This window comes from Emydura macquarii, unplaced genomic scaffold (assembly GCF_026122565.2).
Source record: "Emydura macquarii macquarii isolate MOO-44397 ecotype Brisbane River unplaced genomic scaffold, CSIRO-AGI_Emac_v2 contig_3470, whole genome shotgun sequence".
NCBI lineage: Eukaryota > Metazoa > Chordata > Testudines > Chelidae > Emydura > Emydura macquarii.
Window position 1 is genome coordinate 1,392,006 of NW_027133607.1, and position 21,503 is coordinate 1,413,508.

At 40.7% G+C, this 21,503-nt stretch overlaps 1 protein-coding gene across 9 annotated transcripts in view; it reads right to left on the reverse strand.

The window, feature by feature from the left end:
* Positions 1–21,503, reverse strand: part of CELF2 (CUGBP Elav-like family member 2) — a 423,961-nt gene that overhangs the window by 128,038 nt on the left and 274,420 nt on the right. The window lies entirely within an intron of this gene.

Genomic DNA, 21,503 nt, shown 5'->3' on the forward strand with positions numbered 1-21,503 from the left:
GCACTTTCCAAGATCAAGCCCAAAATGTTTGCTAGCCATTTGGTGATACACTTTTGGCCCAACAAAGGTTGGGTGTTTTTACAGCTGTTGAGGCACTTCAATATTAAAAAGCTCAAGCAGATTAGCAGTGTAAAAACTGTTCTGATTAAAAAGTAGCAGCTGATATTTCACACTGTCCAGGCGACTGAGCTAAAAGGAGGACAGCATCAGTGGCAAAAAGGATCTTAACTCAAACTGAGTTAGCTTTTTATTTTCGTTTGATGACTCAACTAATGTAAAATTGATGAAGTCAGGTACTTGTGCACATAATATATACTGCTGAATAGACTGAAAAGCCAAGATAATTCATGGAGTCTTGTACTCATGGTCAGAAAATGAACTAATAAAGATTATAGTATAAATACCAGAGGGAAGTACTTTTATGATCTTACAAATATATGAAAACAATTTTCATAGAATCATAAAAATCAGAAATGGAAAAAAGGACCTACAAAATCATCTAGCTCCCTGACAGCACAAATTTATTTTTTTTTACCATAATTTTCCCATGTTTTATCTAGTCCAGTTGAAAATTTCCCGGTGTTGAGGTTTTCGCCACTTCCTGTGGGAGACAATTCCACAGTCTAATTAGATTTCAGTGCTAGGAAATCGTTCCTGGCATTCAAGTTATATTGTCCCGTGCTTAATTTCACTCTATTATTCGTAGTTATACATTTGTCAACCACCCTGAACGCTACTATTTTGCAACTTCTATTTAAATGAATATTTAATCTCAGAGTTACATCAAAATTGCCTGTCAGGGTCCTTAAATTACTGATGATCTCTTTCTGTCAACAGGCAACTATGCAGAATTTGGAATCTTGACTAGAAAATAAAAAAGGTTAAAAATAATAATAATAATAATTATATATATATGTATGTATGTATGTATGTATGGGAAATGAATGTTCTAGAGGTGGAAGAATCATCTATCAATTCAAAGTCCTTAACTAATACCATACCTGACCAATCCAAACTCAAGACAGTACAATGACATGCCCTGTTGCACTTTAAGCTTTTGTATCTGATATTTGGCACCATTAATCAGATCAAGATATAAAATAAAGCTACAGCAGTCTGTTTCCAAGTTATGACAAGAGAAGTATTTGGCAAGAGACGAAAAAGCTGTATGAAATGACTGGCACCTTATCAAGACAGGAAGAGAAAGAGGTAAGAGAATGATTGGCAATTTAATCAGGGAGAGAAAGACAAACAGGGAGAGGGAACAAAATGAGTGCCTAACCAGTTCTGTATTGGCTCCTGCTGGCTGTCAAAGGTGGCCTTGACTAGGCAGTGGCAGGAGGGCTTACCCTGAAGCACTTTTGCAGAGCTGATGAAACTATTCAGCGTTCCTTGGCATCAACAGCGCAAGGATCCTGAATATGTCTAATCACTTGCAATATAGGCATGATTTTCTACAGCGTTCTGCCTGGGTCACTGGGGCAGCTGCAGGAATGAATCCAATGAGATGTCACAGATGTGCTGTGTGAGGGTGTCTCACTACCAAAAATTCACAGAGCATCAGAAGAGACAGAAAACACAAAAAGGCTCCTTTTACAGGATTTTTCCCTGACTGGATTTTTTTTGGTGTGTGTGTGTGTGTGTGTGTGTGTGTGTGTGTGTGTGTGTGTGTGTGTGTGTGTGTGTGTGTGTGTGTGTGTGTGTGTGTGAGAGAGAGAGAGAGAGAGAGAGAGAGAGAGAGAGAGAGAGAGAGGGGAATTTATTTGTGTCACAGTCCTTTTTCCAGGAAAAATAATATGAACAATTATACTATTTTGCTAGCAATATACCTTGCTTATTAGGAAATTATTATTTTCATGTATACAGCATCTCTGGGCTGAGGACCTCAAAATGCTACAGAAATGTTTATATCTCAAAGCATCCATGCAAAGCAGGCAAATATTATGGGGTCACTGTTACTGATGGGGAAACTGAGGCACAGAAGGATTAGAATCCAGATTATCAAATGAGCTCAGCACACAACAGCTCCCACTGGGAACACACAGAGTTGAGCATTTTCAATACTCTCTCTGTAGATTCAGACTATGAGTCAGTGGCAAAACTATGACTAGATCCCAGAGTTCTGAAGTCCCCCACTCTACCTAGTAAGACCCTGATTGTGCAACGGACGAAGGGCTGGGGTCTTGCAGGACTGGGGGCTTACAACTTTTACACCACTTTGGCTATGCTAAGTCTCAAGAAACCAAAGTTTAAGGACATTTCCAAGCCGTGCAAAGCCCTCAGTGTGAATGCAGCATTTCCCCTGGTTGTAAAACTATTTTTGCAATTGCATAATGCAGGTTTTCACTATATTGTGTATCACAGGCTCTGATACACAGAGATAACTAAGCAATTACACATCAACCTTTTTACGCTTCACCATCTTAAAAGAGTGGATGAAAAGAGGTTTTCATGTGCAAAAGCAGGCCTTCGATTAGTTCTGCCAAATTATCAAAATCATGGAACTAAATATCAGATGAGCCCAGTTTAAGATGATGAAACCCTTGTGAACTCTGACACAGACTGATTTACAATACAAGGCCTGATATACTGTAGGTTAAGATCTAGTCAGTTTTTCAAATTAAAACGAGGAGACATTTTCACATATCACCCACAATCAGTTTCAAGGTTCAACAGTAATTTATAAAAAAATGTCTTTGGTGGCTCTCTCAGAATAAAATTTTACATTGGAAGTTATGCCATGCAGAAATTATTTACAGCACCCAGAAAGAAAAAAGAAAGAAAGAAAAAAAAGACCAGTCAGCATTACATATTATGCTGTCGGGAATGATCTCCACTGGCTGGGGTGTGGGTGGATAAGGAAGAGTTTTATCTCCAATTTATATGACTTGCTATTGAAATTAATTGTGCTGGAAATTAACTAATCTGACCTTGTTGACTCTCTTACCTGTATGTGCAGAACAGAGATTTTTGAATTTCATGCAGACTAATCTGGGGAGGTGTACAATTTTCTCCGCTTGATTTTATGACAGCTGCTCCTGGGGGATTCCATTTGGCAAGATAATTTGCCCTGAACAGATGGTTTGCCCTACCATTAGGGGGTTGAGATGGAAATGGCAACACTGCTACTATGACGACATTGTGTGTGTTTCAGCAACCCTTTACATACTGACTCCTTCTGTTCTGAAGCTACTGGGACAAATTCTGCTTTCAATTACATGTGTGTAACTCTACTAAGGCTGGTGGAGTTACTCTGGATTTACACTGGTACAGAATTTGGCCCACCGATTACACCACTAGGGCAGACAGTTGAAATGTATGGGTTAACAGGATACAGCGAAAGGGACAAAATGAAGCCATATACAAGACATTATTCCTTTCATTGGGCCTTCTCTTATGCAACACACATGGACAATGGGGTTTTAAATGAAAGTTCTGTTATGTCATACATAAGGGTATTAATATTTAGTATGACTGCATCTGTGAATGAAGACATTCAAAAAGCCATTATGTTTTCAACTTAGGTTAATAACAAGGCTATTTTTCCACCCACTCTTTGGCACAGCTGTAATGTTCTTGGCCTCAAGTGGGAGGCAATGTGGAACAAGGATTAGGAAGATAAATGATATGCAACATACAGTGCCAGTTCACATAAAATATTACCAGATTGGAAATGACTGTTTAGTGTCTCAGTGATTACATGACCATTTTTTTCCTTCCAGAGAACATACAGTGTGCTGAGCCTCTTGCTGCCAATAAAGCTTAGTGCAAAAGCACCTGGGTAATGACAAATTAATTTTTGAGCTAAGCATGCTGAGGGGTCAGCCAAAAACTTAAGCAGAGTTTATCCCCTGTACTGTTTTACGCGACAGAAAGTGTAGCCCTGTCATTCATCAACATTAGCATGAAATTTGGGTTACAAAACTATTAGGAAATAAATGAAGGCAAAAAAACACCCAATGAGATGCCAAAACCGTGCGTGCTTACAGTACAGTGAAAACATACCCAATCTCTCAGGGAAAGAGCACACGTTATTGTGACAGGATCCCTTGTGTTACAACCTGAAAACTGTGGGAGGGCCATGCCTGCTTCATTCTCCAGCCTGGGCTGTCCCTCACAATGCCTTGCTAGTGACAAGCAGTGAGCCCCTCCAGGCGCTATCATCACCTAGCCCAACAGCATACAGAGTACCACACCCAGCTAGATCACATGAATGTTAACCTGGGTTGCTCTCACTCTGTGATGCTGTCAGCAAGCTACACTTACACAGCCATATACAGGCAGAGACACACCCAACTGAGTTATGAGTGCCTTGCTTAGCCACTCACCAACCAATATTAGAGAGGCTTCAGCCAATTTGCCCCCCCTCTTCCCCCAGTTTGTAAGAACGGCACCAAAAGCAGTCTATCCACAAAATTATATTAATAAGACCACTCCTCCCTCATTGTGGGGAAGATATGCAGCAGCTTTTGTTACTGAACTAAGATTTCTAGACACTCTGAAGTGAAGTGGCAAGCGTAAAGAGATTAAAGGTAGTTACCAAATGAAATGACCATAAGATTGCAGTCTAAGTTCTACACACTAACAAGCTCTTGAATTATGTCTCACCCCCCCCCCGCACCACTTCAAAGTCCTTTTGTCTTCCAGATGATCCTTCAGATGTTGAGTTGTATGGGTGTGGAGCCAAGTGATGATGTCATGCTCCCCCTTTTATAGTCTGTTTCAGCTTGCTAGAACAATCCGTGCATGTGACATTGCTGCTGCTTCCCATTGGTCAAGCAACCCCATTGTGAACATGCTTCCTACGGTGAAGCCTTTACTGTAAGCAAAGTGGAATCTTTCCTTGATGGAACCATTAGCCCGTCTGGCCACGTCACTGTTGTGTCTGAAAGGTTGTTTGTGGGAGTTTCCCAACTTGCAACATGTTCTAGTAGCATTTACAACATTTTATAACTTCACATACTGTGGTAGTGCATACAATCCATCCGGATATTAATGTTCAGCAGATCAAGACTTTTAAAATAATACCAAACAAGGCACCCCTTGTACAGAACATACCATAATTACATGACATTGGTGAACATGAAGTTTCTGGTGTGTTGCTCTCAGACACAGGGTGTCACAGTTATATTCCAAAATAAAGGGGACAAAACACTTGAAAATGCAATGTGGGGAACAGCAGCATACGTGGCAGAGAGATGGACTGGATGATCAAATAGGTCTTTTTCCTTTCCGACTTCCCTGGTTGATTCTACAATACCTAAAGGGCCCCAGGGCAGATATATTTACTTATGTGACTAATCCCACTGATTGCCATAGGAGTTATAGATGTAATGCGGGGCCCCTTGGTGGGTTGTTAGCAGTGGGGAGAGGCCTCTCGTTCTTAAAGCACGAGCTTCTGCTGCCTGAACTAAGACACCCACGCTTTGTTAGCCAAGGCTGCAGCAGACTAATCGACCTCTATTTTGTGGCTCAGCCACCACTAAAGGGGAACGGAGTGCTACACTGAGTGGGTTGCACAGATGATCTGCAGCTCTCAGGATCTGGCCCTAAGCCTGTTCAGGCACCACGTGGAAGAATGACTGTTATCAACCATATGAGCTTGTTACCCAATGCTCCTCAATTCTCTTAATACCGTTTTCTATAGTTCTTTTTAAACAACTGGTCAAGCCTCCACTTCATTCAGCCCCCATAACGGAGACCCCTCCTCCAAACTTTATGTACCTGACTGATCATGGCCTGTAGTAGGTCTTATTCCACCACAAAGTTAACCCAAGATTTTCTGCATACTAAGAATCAAAATTCAAGATGTTTTGATGGCTAGTACAAGTAATTGCTAGATTATCAGCAATATTTCATAGCTGAAATATTTTTTATCTCTAACAATTTTATTGACAAAGCACCCTGATGTAATAGAGCAGCTGGGCTTTTCTGAGATGCTTAGGTTATCTTCTCCCTAAGCTGCAGTAAACTTTGAAATGGCTGTTTTTAGAATCAGAGCAGCTCCATTTTCTTTTTAAAGTATGCTGTTTGTTTATCGATTCAATAAAATACATAAACGGGATTAAGCCATGCTACAAATTCTAAGGATGTGTAGTATTCACTAAATTATTCCCTCCTCCAAAAATTGTCCAGATGCAATGAATCTTAATATTCAACCATCAAAACAACCAACCAACCAACCAAAAACCAAAACAAAAAAACCTCTAGTAACTTTTTAAAGAGTTAAAGCATACTGGTTCATTCAAGTAACATGATAAATAGTGCCTTGGTTTTTTTGATTGAGGTGATACAGAGTCCTAAAAGGATTATCTCTTTGTATGACCTTAAATTTTTCTTGACTGAATGGCCTAAAATAGAGAACCAAGTTTTCAGATAGTCTCCCTCTTGTTGTCATTTCCAGTGTGTCAAATTTCCAAAGTGCATCCCATATTTGGGTCATCAAAGCTTTAACATTGGATTGTGCAGACTTTTTTCCAGAGCTTTGCTCTAATACTTAGGTTGACCAGATGAAGTTGGGATATCACCTCCTTTCACCCTATGCAGTTAGGTAATTCTAGGCGAAACATTGCAGGATGGCAAAGTTAAAGCATGTGGACTGGAGATGTCTTCCCTTCTCTTATTCCCTCCATATTTATCATCATGCTCTCATTTTGCATCTTGTCTAAAATTTAGACACCTCACCCTACAATTGGATCAGTGTGGGCAGCCTTTTCACAGGAACAAAGGACATGGCATATTTTTGTGGTTAGGGCACTGGATAAAGACTCTGAGGATGTTGGTTCTATTCTACACCCTGTCACATACTTCTGCATGATCTTGAGCAAGTCACTTCACCTCTTTGCATCTCAGTTCCTCATCTGAAAACAGGGATAACTACTACATACTTTCCCCCACACTTTGTCTGTTTTGTCAATTTACATTGTGGGTTCTTCAGGGCAGGGGCTATCTGTAACTGTGTTTCTACAGAATTTTAAAAAATCTGATTTCATCTGTGCACTTCTATCATACAAATAATAAATGTCGATAACTGTCTGATTGCAGGATTGGGTCCCAAAACTGTAAACTCTTCAGGACAGAGACCACGTTATTATCATCAGTACTATGTGGCATCTGGGCATTTAACAAAACCCAACTGAGGTGGCTGCATTGTAAATTCCATCTGTGCAAAAAAAGATGGGAAAGAGCATTATGTATTTCAGGGGAGATTTTCAAAGCCATAAAGCCAATGAAAGCCAATGAGAGTTGGTTGCCTAAGTGGCCTTGTGTCTTTGAAATCTCCCCCTTAAAAACAGTGAAGCAATGAAAATTAGGGAAAATAAAAGAAATAGCTCATACCACATGTTACCTTAATTTAGCCCACCAAAAATTATAAGGGGTGTTCTTACATTTGTATGTAATGTTTACTTTTATTAAAAAAAACCTCTACAATCTTATAAAGCACTAACCTCAAATGTTACTTCTTATCATAATGTTACTATAGTGTTTTTGTAGTAACAGTACTTGTTAATTATTACCATAGTAAATTTTTAATGAAAGTATTTCTGATATGTAAAAAATGTATCTGATCCTATTTTGGTGAACGGTATATTGTACTATATCTCTTTGCAATATGAAATATTATACTTCTGCATTACATACTGGCATCTCTTTCATAACTGCGATTTTTATATATTTTTAGTATTCATCATGGTAAAAAAAACAGACACTTTTTTTTTTTTTTAAAGGACACAAGCAATTCTTTCCTATAAACATTATTTGACTTTTGCAATTACTCAATATCTATTTTTTTTAACAAAGCATACTGTAGCTCTTTCAATGGTGTGTCTTACTGACTCTAAGAGAATGCCAACACCATGCATCAGCAATGGTGGGTGAAGTCGGGAGTGAAATGTGGTTTGTTGAAATGTTAGATGCGTAGGTTAATAGCAGCTTTTGCCATTTGATTCAGCCAGCAATGAAGAAAGAAGTGTTAGAAACTATTCTGTTTTTCAATTTCCATAATAGACCAGTTTGTGTTTGAAGAAAAAGTCTTCATTAAAAACATTTTCTTTTCTTTTCTCCTTTTGGCATTTTTTCCAGTAAATGCAGCACACAAGTTAAAAAAAAAAAGTTTGGTTTTTTAAATGACAACAAAACATACAAAGGAAAAATTAAATGGTATCAAACTACTCCTCTGAAATAAATCTACTCACCACTTTCGGCACATTAATTTTCTTGGGAAAAATATTTTGAAGAGAATTATATCATGCTCTTTATCTAATGGTTAGAGAATGGACTGGAAGTCGGGAGAACTGAGTTCTGTAGATGGCTTTGCCATTGACTTGCTGCATATCCTTGAGAAAGGGATATTCACTCCTGTGCATTTCAGAATCCCATATATATGGGACATGGTAACATTACTGACCTGTATTTTTGCTTTGATATTTTGAATATCATGCCAGATTGCACTTTCATGCCTACCTATCTCACCCCAGGATTTTGGAATAACGCAAGAGTGAGAATAATGCATTGAGAATATCATTAAAGAGTAATGGTTGCTCACCTTTGCTAAGAGCTTTAAGAAACTCATGGGAATCTCTATGTTAATACTATTGGTGATTATTCGTATTAGGTTTGTATAGCCCAAGATCCAGTGTGCTTCAGCAGCTGCGGTGGGAACTACGAATTGTGGACTATAAACTGCTGCATGCTGGGAGAATGTCCTGGTTCCTGTTGTCCTCCCTGCAGAAAGTTTTAGCATTTAAGGTGTGATTGGGAAAGCTGCACGAGGCAAGCAGAGAGATCAGGATCACAGCCCAGTGACCTCTATGTTTCCTTTACAGGTAAGGCCAAAAAGGGCTTAAAGAGCACTCTCAGAAGAGTTTAAATGGTGCAAAAGGAGAACATGGGCTTGTCTGTTTTGGGATTTAGTTACAGGAGGAGATGGAACGTGTTTGTAAGAGGATTGTATTATACAAGGTGCCTCTGTCCCCACACTCCCCAGGAGGAAGGTTTAGTTCTGAAGCAGGGAGCCTGAGGCAAGCACAGAGGATGCTGGTGGACTGTAATCGCACTCCATGTTTCCTTAGAGAATAAATCTTTGTTCCTGGTGATTTGTCTGAGTGGGTCTGGTCTGGGGTGGATACACACTGGCGCACAACACAGAGCACAGAGGAACCTCAGGTCCAACGCCAAAAGTTGTGTAAAAGCCACAAGGCAGAGTTATTCCCTACTGGAATGGTGAGCAGGAGGGGGTCACATTAGCATTCAGAGGCCATAATCAGGACCCATTGTGCTAGGTGCTGTACAAAAACACATGGGAACAGTTTGCAATGACAAAGACAGACAAAGGGAGGAGAAGGAAGGGACTACAATTTAAAAGGGCAGGGTGAAGAGAGGCACATGGCCTGTTAATTCCACTTTTGTTTGTTCTTTTGCCTGTTGCAAGCATCTCACGAATATGGGAAGGGGAGGAACACTCACATTATGAACAACTTTATTACATTTGTCATAGATTTTTTTTTAAATCTCTTTTATCTTTAAAAACACATCTCACATACACCTGGCATCTCTTCCGCCTGATGATTAGCGCACTATGAGTCTGACCCCGCTGTCAGTGAAATCAGTCAGACTCCCATTGCATTCATTGTGAGTTCAATTAGGCCCCGTATCAGTTCCTTTAGCACCCACGCTTTCCAAAGAGGTTTTACCCTCCTTTGTAAAGTGCATTGAGAGCCACCGTTGAAAAGTGCAGCGTGGACCCAATTCAGCAAAGCACTTAAACATGTGCTTAGCTTTAAACATTTGCTGAAGTCACTGGGGCTACGCCCGTGCTTCACTGCGTTGATGAACTGGGTTTTTAAGAGCTTAATATAATTAATATTCTTAGTGGTAAGGAGAACTGGCAAAACACTGGGTGGAGCTTTAAAAGTAAGTAACATTAATTCAATTAAATCCTCTTGGACCAAAGTCTCTCCAGCTAATGCAGTTTACAGTGAAATTTTCTCTTGCACTCATTTAAACATAATTACTGCACTTATCTTGTCAAGATGAAATTTTTGAAGGTTACTTGCACTGCATACATGCAAACCTGCAAGCCATGCTGACCTTTAGTTGTAAGATTTTTTTTTAAACTACTTAGACTGCAGCATCAAAATAACAATCTCCTACTTTTCTACAGCACCTTTCAAATCAAAAGATCCCCAAGTACAAACTAACAAGCAACGAAGCACTGGCAACCATGTTAACACCACACAGCAATGCTAAACAACAATTCTGGACCAGAAGTGAAGACAAATATTGTATCCGATTGAAACTACAGAGGATATTCAGGTCGGCAGAACACAGTTACTAAAAACAGAATGTGGCCAGATCACCCTGTTGACTCAAGTCTGTGTCTTGAGTTGCACCCAAACTGCAAAAATAACATGGCTTGGACCTAACCCTAACCCACTCACCCTAGTCGGGTGCTAGACATCAGGTCCTGAGTTCATGCTGACCCAAGTCAGACTGATATGCATGTGGGCGGAAGGGAGGCTTGGGCTCAAAGCTGAGTTGGAGTCCAGACTTAGTGCACAGTGTAGACATACCCTAAAGGGGAAAGAACAATCCTTCACGCAACGTCACCTCCATCTTGTGCTCAGTAGTGCTGGTGAGCATAGAAGGAAGTGCTGCCTAGGTCTCTGTGGCCAGGTGGAGGTTTGCAATGATGTGAGACCTTGGAGAGTAACGATGAGAAAGTATAATGGAATCAGAGGCGAGCAATGGAGACAACTTATTAGGTCATCCAGGCCACTGCAAGATTGTACCAGGCAGTTGTAAGTAAAAGAGGGAATGGAGAATAGGATTCTTTCCCCATCTCTCTCCTCCCAAACAAACCAAATCACCCAGCACATCATTAAAGAACACCCAAGCGATTTGTTACCATTCCTATGGGAGGAACTAGCTGACATCAAGGAAGAATGTGACACTCCTAAACATTTTAAACTGTTAAACAAAAAAGTGGAACAGAGGAGAAGTAAAAAGTTCCCCTCCACAGAGAGTTCCTCACATGTTCAGATGAAGTGAATTAAAATTGATATCAAGCAAAATCTAACTGAACCAGAGAAAACAAAACACTCATCTCTATAGAAACTACAGCCCCAGTGGAATTGCTCAGGTTAATGCAATCCATTTTAAAGCAACAATAGTTTTATTTCCCATGATCTGCAAACAAAAAAGGAAAGCTCTAGTTTAAAACTCATGACATTAAATGGATATGAAAATGGCAAGAATAGGGAAATGGGAGTAGAGCCCCTATGTTTACTACACACTTGCTTTCTAATCCATGGCACAGAACAGCCTCTATGTGTGGCGTATTGAAACTATGTTAAAGTTACAAGCTATCACACTTAATTTTGAAGAGTTTCCTGGTCCTGCATGCAGATTACGGGGCTCTGTAGGGAAGTGTGTGATTAAAGTCAGTTCTGCAGAGAGCCGGCCTAAAGTACAGAGGACTGAACTATGCCTCTCAGTTTTAGGGAGCAGCTTGCTTTTCACTCTTTCTGTTTTGGGGTTTTTAATGCTAAGAAATAAACTAGTGTTATTGCTGCAACCTTCCTGCAACAGTATGTTATGTTTTTATTTAACTTCTCTGTTTATATGTCATGAACATAACACACTATTCTCATTAAATAGCTGGGGAAACTAACATAGGTGGTATTAATATTAATAAGTTTTTGGGCTACTAAAGTCCTTTGAGAGCCAAAGATGAAAGTGAGGGAAGCAGTGTAACCCAGGTGATAGGGCAATGGATCAGGAGAGAGACAAGGGTTCTATTTCTGTTCTCAATCTCTGTGTGGTCTTGGGGAAGTCAGTCCACCTCCCCATGCCTCACTTTGCCAGTCTGTAAAATGGGGATAATGATACGTACCTTTGTGAAGCACTATGAGATCTATGGATGACACAGCTAAATATTATTATTTATGCTAAAAGTGCTAAAGTCATCATTATTATTAAAGCACAAAGAATCTTTTATTTAGGCTTTGCAGAATGGGATTTTTATGGCTTTTAAAATTTGGAGGATAAAATCAATGTTTATTTGTAAGTGGTTTTTACTATTTTTATCAGTTTAAATGTTCACAGATGCAGGAAATTATGGGAGGGTCAGACAATAATTATTTAATGACAGTAGATGTTGAGATTCAAAAATTTAAAACTTCATAACTGATAAAACACAATTGTCAATATCACATGTCAAAACATACAAAGTAAATAGCCTTAAATCAAACTCCACTAAGTTGTCAAGTAGCATTTCTCTTTATTTTGCCTATATGTACATTTCGGTTATCAGCCCTGAAAATATTTTTTCATTGGTTTGGGTGTGCCTGATGAAACTGATGGTTACTAACTTTTACCGATAAAAATCTAATCCTTCCAAGTCTACTCAGATAGTATACAGTTGATTTGTGTAATGTACAACCATACAGCTCACTCACTGGGCAGCTCCCTAAATGTGCCATTGAAAGCATAACATCTTGATCTACGAAAAATGTAATTATTCTTTGAAATATAAATTCACCCCAATTCATTTAGGCAAATAAGAGACATGGCTTATTATTCATAAGCATTTCCCTCAGTAGTTCATTTTATTCTTCTAAAGCAGTGTGTGATACACTCAGAAATTGTGGTTATTTTAAATTAAAACCACAATGTAATAGAGAATAGAGTTTCTCTCTTTTTCCAAATAATGAATTTATGCACCACAGCATTTAATCTGCAGAAGTGAGAGTCTGCCATGTCCAACTTAAAACTGTGTACTCATGGGCATAAATTAGACAGTAATTAGGTACAGTGAAACCCCAGAAAGATCTACTAGAAACATTCAACTTTAATTTAGATACTAGCTTTTCTCAAAGTGTTTTTATAAGAGATTGGAAAGACCTAGATTCTTTAAAATGCCTCATTCTCTGAGTGGGATGGCTCATTAGTATGAGATAAGCAGCCCTACCCCTATAGGTCACTTCTTTGAATTCAGCCCAAACCAGAATGTTGTTGAAAGACTTGACCATAATGAAGTTATTTGCCGGCCTCTGTGAAATAAGTGGATGGTAGCAGTTCAGTATGTGCTAGAGAGATGACCTCAAACTCAATACTTCAGCTGGCATTGAACATTCCCCTTACTAGCATCCTCAGCAGCGAGACCAAGGAATAAATGGGCTATGGAGACTCAGCCTCTTCTGGAGATGGTTCTCCAGAACAGAGCTGTGGTACCTCACCCATCCTCCATGAGTTCTTTAAATAATTGCTGATGGTTCTGAGATTGCTTCATCCAGTTCCTTAAATACCCTAAGATGAATATCATCAGGCCCTGCCAACTTGCCTTTATTGATTTTTTTTGCTGAATTTTTCATTCAGCTTGGAAAATGAACTAGACTGGTTGTTTTCACTCTTGTTTATATACAGTTTCATATTTCTAGTCTTATGCCCTAGCATGATGTTTTTAACTCTTCTGTGTGTTTTCAACAGTGCATGATGATGTATAAATTAAATACAGATGTTCATAGATTTATCCTTTTACATTTATGAAAACATTTCTAATCATATTTGATTTTGTACAGATACTGTATTACAAAATACTCCACTAATAAATATTGGGTCTTAATTACTTGACAAGATCTGTTCTAACTTCAAAGAGAGTAAGATTTATCTACTCTGTTTTCTTGATCAATATCTGTGCAATATGTTCTCTGTCCCAGAGCAATCTCAGTTGGGAGAAACTATAGTTTTAACATTTTAACTCTTCTTCCCCATTACCCTGCAATTGATTTGAAAAGCAACATGCAAAGAATTTTTAAAAGAAGGTTTGCGTCCCTTTTCTCTTCTTTATAATAAATAAAAGACTGAATTTCTGATTTTTTTTCTACTTAGAAATATTAGGAGTGCTAAGTCTGACTTTCCCTACTTTTCCTGGACTTCCTGAGGATCCTAGATATAGATTGGGATCTATCTCATCCCTGAATTGAAAAGGCAGGGACACTAATCCCTTAACATAGCCTTCCTTTCTCCCAAGTGTTTTTTAGATGTTAGAATTAAATAGTTGTTAACAAAATCAAAGATGCAAACAGTCTGACTGTCACAGGTTGGCTGACCCCTTAAGGAGAGATGGGCCTCATCCCCACCTGTGACAAGATCAGCTCACCTGATCCCAGATTAGGAAAATGGAGAAGGTCACGTGACCAGTGGGTCATGCAACTCAATCAGGCCTGGGGCATATAAAATAGAGGCCTGTGCAAAGCCCAGGAAGGAGGCCTGTGGAGAGGGCAGAAGTGGCTTTGGCTCCTCTTCAGGGTGAGAAGGCTAAACTCCTGGTAAGAAATCCTGGGAGTCACTGCTGGGCAAGAAGGAAGACAGACCCACAGGAGAGAGGGGTTATATCAGGCTTCTTTTTGTTTTGAATTCCATTTGCACCCCCTCGTTGGCAGGACTTAATAAATCAGACCCCGATACGTTGTTTTGAATTTCTCAGTCTGGGGTCTGGAGGGTTGAAGGTGCCCTGTGGACAGAGAAAACTGAAGCAGAGCCACTGCGGGGCCACCACCGGCTTCGAGGAGGTGCTGGGGAGATGGCTGACCCGGTTACAGTGACTAAAAATCCCTTCTTGTCAAACGCACAGTTTTTGTACTGATTTAACCATACCATGCTGGAAACCAATACAGTTAACTGGTCCCTTAGTGCGGATGCAGGTAAACGTGCTTTTATCAATATAGCCTATCTTTGGAAATGCGCGGAACGTTTTAAATCCGCATAGTTACATCGGTACTAACATAGCGTAGTCAAGCCCATGAAAACAAGCTGTTGCTTCACTCTCTTGAGATGTATTCTTCTTATTAATTATTTTTTTTAATTAGGGTAGCACCTAGGAGCCCCAGTCAGGACCCCACTGTGCTAGGTGCTGTACAAACACAGAATGAAAAGATGGTTAAAGAGCTGCTTCTCCACTCATCCAGAGATCCCGGGAGAACAAGAACTACATTTCTAATTTCTAAAAACTTCTTTTCCAGGCCTCCTCCACAGCCAAAGCAGCAGCAAAAAAAAAGGCAAAACCCTCTTTTCCCCACCATTCCCCTTTACAGGTCATCTTAAATAATTCTCATTTTACAACATCGTCATGAGCTGTGTTCACTAATGAATTTATCTCTGCCTGTCAGTGGGCTCTTGTGTTGGTGCATTTCGGTTTTGACGAGGTTCTTCTTTGAAATAAACCATGACTGGATTTTCCAATGAGGCAGATCTAGGTAGACAAGTTCACAGTCACGTATGTGATAGGAAATTAGCCTCATCAACTTCCGCCCCACCTCCAAGGAAGCATGGGTCACAAGAAGGCTCAGATATTCATCAAGCTGTACACAGCTCATTAGCTGACAGCTGGGCCTACAAAAGGCTTGCCATTCTATCCTGTCAGTTACCAGAGTTACCAGTGAGGAAACCTTACCTGGTACCTGGCAGCAGTGCTCACGTTATGTGCTGCTCTATGTATCAGAAGCAGCACTCTGAAACAGTGGTAGAAGCAATAACTTTTGTTAGGAATTTTCACTGATTCCACTGGTGGAAGAACGTCCTTCCCTATGCATGGAGGGGAAGGAGGCAGCATTTGGTTTAAACTCTCTTTTTTTACATTCTGTTTTTCTATCTTAAGTCTTTGTAGTCTCAGGGTTTAATATTAATTGAAAATCTATTTCTACCCTCATTATGCACTTCAGCATATTGCAAAACTTCAATCAGATTCCCTTATACGTTTTCATGTCCCAAAGGACAAGTACAGTCCTGTATTTTTCCACAGCTTTCCCCTTCTCCATCTTCTTGTTAGTTAATCCTCCAAGCCCCTTTCAAGTTAACCCTCTTGGACCTTTCACCATAGCTTAACCCTTCCAGACCTTTTTGATTCATGCTGCTCTCCTTTGGACCTCTGCCCTTGATGATTTTCTATAGAGTGGTTCTCAATATTGGGAACAGCAGTTCAAACATGATCTATTTTTTAAAAAATCCCTTTTTAAGTGTTACAGTATTTCCTTGTAAATCGTGTTTTGTGCTTCTATTTATACAGCTTTGCATTCTCAATGCCTTTTTGACCACAGTCATACAATACATCATACTAGTCCTTTTATGGCTCTGGTTTTTATGACTCATCAAAATCTTTCTCCTGCTCTTTAATCTGCAAAATGTATTAGTTTAACATATACTGTGATTCAAACCTCAAATTTATTTTTGTTATTCATGAGACATTTTATCCATTTTACAGACTCTTTTGTATCTGATCCCTTTCTCCACATTATTTGCTGGTTCTTCCCGAATCCAATCCATTTTGCATTATCCCAAAACTTGGATCACATTAGTGGTACTTTCTTCAATGTCATTTACATAAAGAGTGAAAAATATATTGATCTCCAAAACCAATCTCCAATCTTCATCCCCTTTCTCTCTGACCCATAACCTTTCCCTGTTCAAATCTGCTCTCAATCACATAACCAGCTCCTTTCTCCATTTGAAAATGGGCCCTTCTTTGCTTTGCTAGCAAGCATCTTGGTGTATTAGTCTCTGTGTGAACTGTTCCTGGGAAATCTAAGTAGATTATATAAACAATTTGTATATCGCATGCAAAAGTCTGGTGTAAATGCTCTTTAAAGTTTAGAAATTTAGCATCCAGGAGTTGGAATTTGCAATGTCAAGGTTGAAAATGTAACCTTAACTCTGCCCTCTTCTACTTCTGCCTAAAAACAAGATCTCTTTTTATAACGTTATAAATTGTCATTTAATGTATTATAAAATATACAGTGTTTGCCTTTAAAAGCCACCCTTACCACACGGTGTAGAATGGTTTTCCTATAGGTATACAAGAAAATGTTAACATTTAAATGGTGATCACTCAAACTTCTGATACAATGCCACGTAGAATATGTTACAGTACAGTACACTGAGTCTTAAGACTGGAGTTTACTTAAGCCTTAATGAGTTCTACAAAGGATGCAGCAGGGAAACCGCATGCGTCCTGTAGCCCCGTGTGCTCCACCTGGGTCCCTGGGCAGTGGCTCCCTTCAGCAGCCAGGGGGATGGGAGATCGGTGTTCCCCTCCCTCTGGCTCCAGCAAGGACCCCAGTGCCTAGGGACCAGGCAGAGTGCTTTGCTCTCTGCTGGAGCCGGGGGAGGGGAACGCTGATCTCCCCTCCCTCTGGCTCCAGCAGGGACCCCAGTGCCTACGGATCCAGGCAGAGCGCTTTGCTGTGCTCCCTGCTACAGCCAGGAGGTCAGGAGCGCTGATCTCCTGGTCCCTTGGCTGCCGCAAGGAGCCTGCACTGGGCTTGTAGCCGTACGGCAACGCGCTCCGCCTGGGTCTTTAGGCAGTAGCTCCCTTCTGCACCGGGCCCTGGGCCACTTTGAAAGACCCCAGCCCACGGGCTGGGAACCACTGCTATAGTCTGTTGCATTTATTAGCTCAATGGCACTAGACAGCTCTGTCTATCGTCAGCAAAACACATTAGAGCTGATAGCTGAAAACCATTCCATATATACAGCACGTGGCATCAGACCGCAGGGGAGATACTGACAGGGAGCAGGGTGCTTATGGCCAAATCAAGCCTCTAAGTGCTGGAGAGAGGATCAGGTGCAACACTGCCCAGGTTCCTCTGGAGTTCTCATGCTTGCAGAAGCCAGGTGCAGTCACAACACCTTCGGGGCACTGCAGTGGAGCATTCTCACTGGCTGCCAGTGACGCCTGTTCGATAGGTGTAGACTGCTTGCTCTGGGCCAGTGCTGCCTGGGCGCATCTTTTGCTCTGCTAGAGCACAGATGGATAGCGAATGGGTGCACTGGGGAAGGAGGGAGGAGACTGTAATGGAAGGGATGGCTCTCTATCCTTGTCACCCTTGTGCACCTGCATCAGACTGGCCATAATTTAGCTCTTAGATAACAAAGAATGACAAATATTTTTTGCACACGGCATGCTTTACTCATCCATCTCCCCACACGTGGAGCATATGCACCCTTGTGTAATCAGAACCCCCTGCCTGCCAGCAGACTCACACTACCATGTGAAATAGGATAACACCTAGCACCAGCCTTTTACTGCAACACCTCAATGTGCACACAGCAGCCCCTCTCTTAATCTTATCAAGAGTCTATAAAAGGCTACATGGATAACACAGGGTTACTCACTATTAGGTAGCCTCTCTGTTTTCCAGAGTATTCCTCTCCTTTATTATAGATGGGTACAGTTCCAAATGAATTCTGCGTCCAAGTCCCCCACCCATCATATTCCAGAGGAAAAGTGTAGTTCTGTCCAGTTTGTCTCTATTCTCAAGCAGCCCGGCAAAGGAATAAAGGAGATCTTGGAAGAGGAGAGGAAGAAGGGAGCATCCTCACTGCATCTTACTTCAATTTGTAAAGTGCTGTGTCCATTTGCAGTGTTATAGAAATGCTCATTAATAAAAATTACAAGAAGTAGGGCATCTTTCCATCAAGTACATGAAGTGCACACACTTCATCAGGGAATAGATAAGTTTGCTCTACCTATATTTTGAACCCACTTGCATATGATGAGTTCAAAAGTTTAATTCAATGTTATTGCACTCCCTGCAGAACATTTTTTTTTGGAAACTCTCTGAATTTCTCTCGTGGTGGAAAGAAACACATGAGTATAAGCTACAGGAGGAAAAAAAGGGCATGCAGTCAAATTTTGTGAACTCTTCAAACCCCCAGAGTAATATGAGAGGTGCAAAGCCCTCAAATGCTGCACCAGATTGGCACCTAAAGAGAGAACATCATGATCTCCAGCATGGCAGCACGGCCAGCTCCGGGGTAGAAGACAACAGCTGATTTAACAATGCTTCAAAAGAGGATGAGGACAGAGAGTAGAGCTGAACATAATTTATATCCAACTAAAGATATGAGAGAAATTAGGCAGGTGGAATTTAAACCATCCTTGCTCTTGCAAGAAGTCCCATGGGATCTTTAATGGCCACAAGTGGTTAAGATGCAGCTTCTATGTCACATGTAATGAGACAGCTAGAGTGTACTCTAAAAGAGAAATAGGTACTTCTCTAAAGCGAGTAAAGTGCAGCTTTCCATCTGTCTCCTCCTCCTCCTCCAATTTCAGCTATGTAGAATTTGAAAGAGGAACAAAAAGCTAGGAGACGGGTGAACTAGGACATTCATAGTTAGAGGGTGCAGAAGGCAGTCTTAATGACAGCAGAGGAGAAAGAATCAGCCTTTGGTTGTTTTTGACAGAGTTGTTAAAGGCTCGACTCCAGCCTGACAAACAGCTCATCAGAGAGATCCTATTCCCAAACTGGAGACATCTCTTTGGCCAACCTCACAGAAATAGTCTAGCAGGAGTGAAGGCTTTCTAAAACCAAACACTATCCAACATTTCAATTCAGAGTGCTTAAAAACCAGTACGAATGCCACCTAACATTTGCACTTTTGCAATTCACATCCTGAAGAATGTAAAAAGTAATCTCTTGATCTTGCCACGTCATGATGCTGCTGTACATGACAGAAAGCCATGAGCTTGCAATGCAAAACAGGGAGTTGTTCTTACAAGACATGTTATCCCATCCAACGGTAGGCAATCCCAAGAGATTCTGGGTAGCCAGCAACCCTTATTCCAACCCATCTATCTCAAATAAGAACTGGTTTGAGTGGTTGAGTAGTTCACAGGTACTGATTTAGTGCACCCCTCAGAATAAGAGAGAAACTCTAAAGTCTGTCCCTGCTGCTAAAATGGGGTTTAATGGTAGAATGTTTCCCGGGTGTTCTTGACACTGACAATATTAGAAACAGCCTTCAGTAAAAAGGGATTTTTCCTGGTTATAATGCATATTTTTTCAATCTTCACTCAGGCAAACATAAACCCCTATATGACTAGGTTAAGAAAGTCTAGGATCTTGTTCCAAGAGGAGAGGTGCCCCCTAGAAATTGAAGACGCGTCCACATCAAGCAGTCCCAGCACGGCAAGGATTGAATGGGCCTGGGGTCATATCTCCATACCCCAGAGGTGATTTCTCCAGGAAAAGCTCACTGGTGGAGCTGCTTGCTGCTGCATCACGAGAATTTAAGTCTGCAGGTTTGTCTGGCTTTTTCTGGGACTAAACTCATTCAAAAACATTTTAAACATGTAGTGGCACATAATTCTCTTGTTCTCCTGGCTGAGAACAACAGCTAAAAAAAAAAAAAAAAAAGGAGAGAGAGAGATCAGCATTCAAAAGAAAAGGTCGGGTGGGAGAGGACTAATAAAGTCTTGAGAATTAGTCTGTGGAGCTGAATCTTCATAACCTCAACTTGCCTGACAGACGATCCCAATAATTGAATTGGGACTGAACAATGGGAAACATCAAATAAATGGGCTTCTTCTGTCTCACCTCAATGTCCTCCTCACTTCACTTCACTTACTGCGTAGTGGGAAAGCTTTTCTGTGGGGCAGGAATCAGCTCTCTAAATGGAACCAGACTCACAGTTCAGCATTTTGGTGGTTTAAACTAAGCAGGAGGAGTTTGCTCACCCACAACAGCGTGGGCTGCAGAAAATCCAGTTGCCTGACCTCTTAATACTGTCTTCTATCCAGCACTAGAGAGAGACAGAGTGAGAGCACTCTGCTAACATAGCAGGGGGGTCTATGCTCTAAAAAGATACATCATCTTCTGTTTCGTTAGGGAACATGCAGAGCCAAGGGTGGGAGAACGGTACTGTCATTGCAATAAGAAAATGCCTTCAGTTTTATGGGCACCAATCAAAGATGCTGTTTTAATGCTAGAACTTGAATTTTATTAGTTACATGAACAGTATGCTACAAACTCTTCCTATATTCCTACCTGATGCCTGGTGAGCAGATGTAATCTACGTAGGGAATCCGCAAAAGCATCAGTGGTACTATAGAAAATATACAAGGAAAATTAAGTTGTCCTGCTGGGTCACCAGGGGTGGAGATCACCCAGGAAAAGATCAAAGAGAGCTGACCCTGTTGTACCAACCAGTACCATAGCCACAGGAAAGAAGAGAAAATTCTGTCCCAGAGTTTGCTACAACCAGAACAGAAGACACAGGAACATCCAAAATTTTGGATGCTAACTCAGAGGATAGTGATCGCCTCCAGCTGAATGGGAATCTTTACAGAGTGTTGCTCAACACTGTCAATCAACTGCCAGCCCACAAAATCCCTTTCTGATGCTCTCCCAAATGTGTATGTTTTAAAGGTTTGGTCAGAAGAGGCTGAGAATGAAAAAATATCAAGCATTCTCAGGAACAGGCATGGGTGCACATTTGGAGGGAATCCAATGCCTTGAGGCTAACACCCATTATTTGTAACATTGGTACAAATTTAGCACACACATTCTGGAGAAGATCAGAAAATGCCAAAAAATATTAAACAACAGGGGATTTTATGTGAGAAAAAATATTCCGTGATACACACAAAATATTTGCATTTTCTATATGTACATCTGCATGCACACACATGTGACTATACCTACCGACCTACCTATATTCGCATA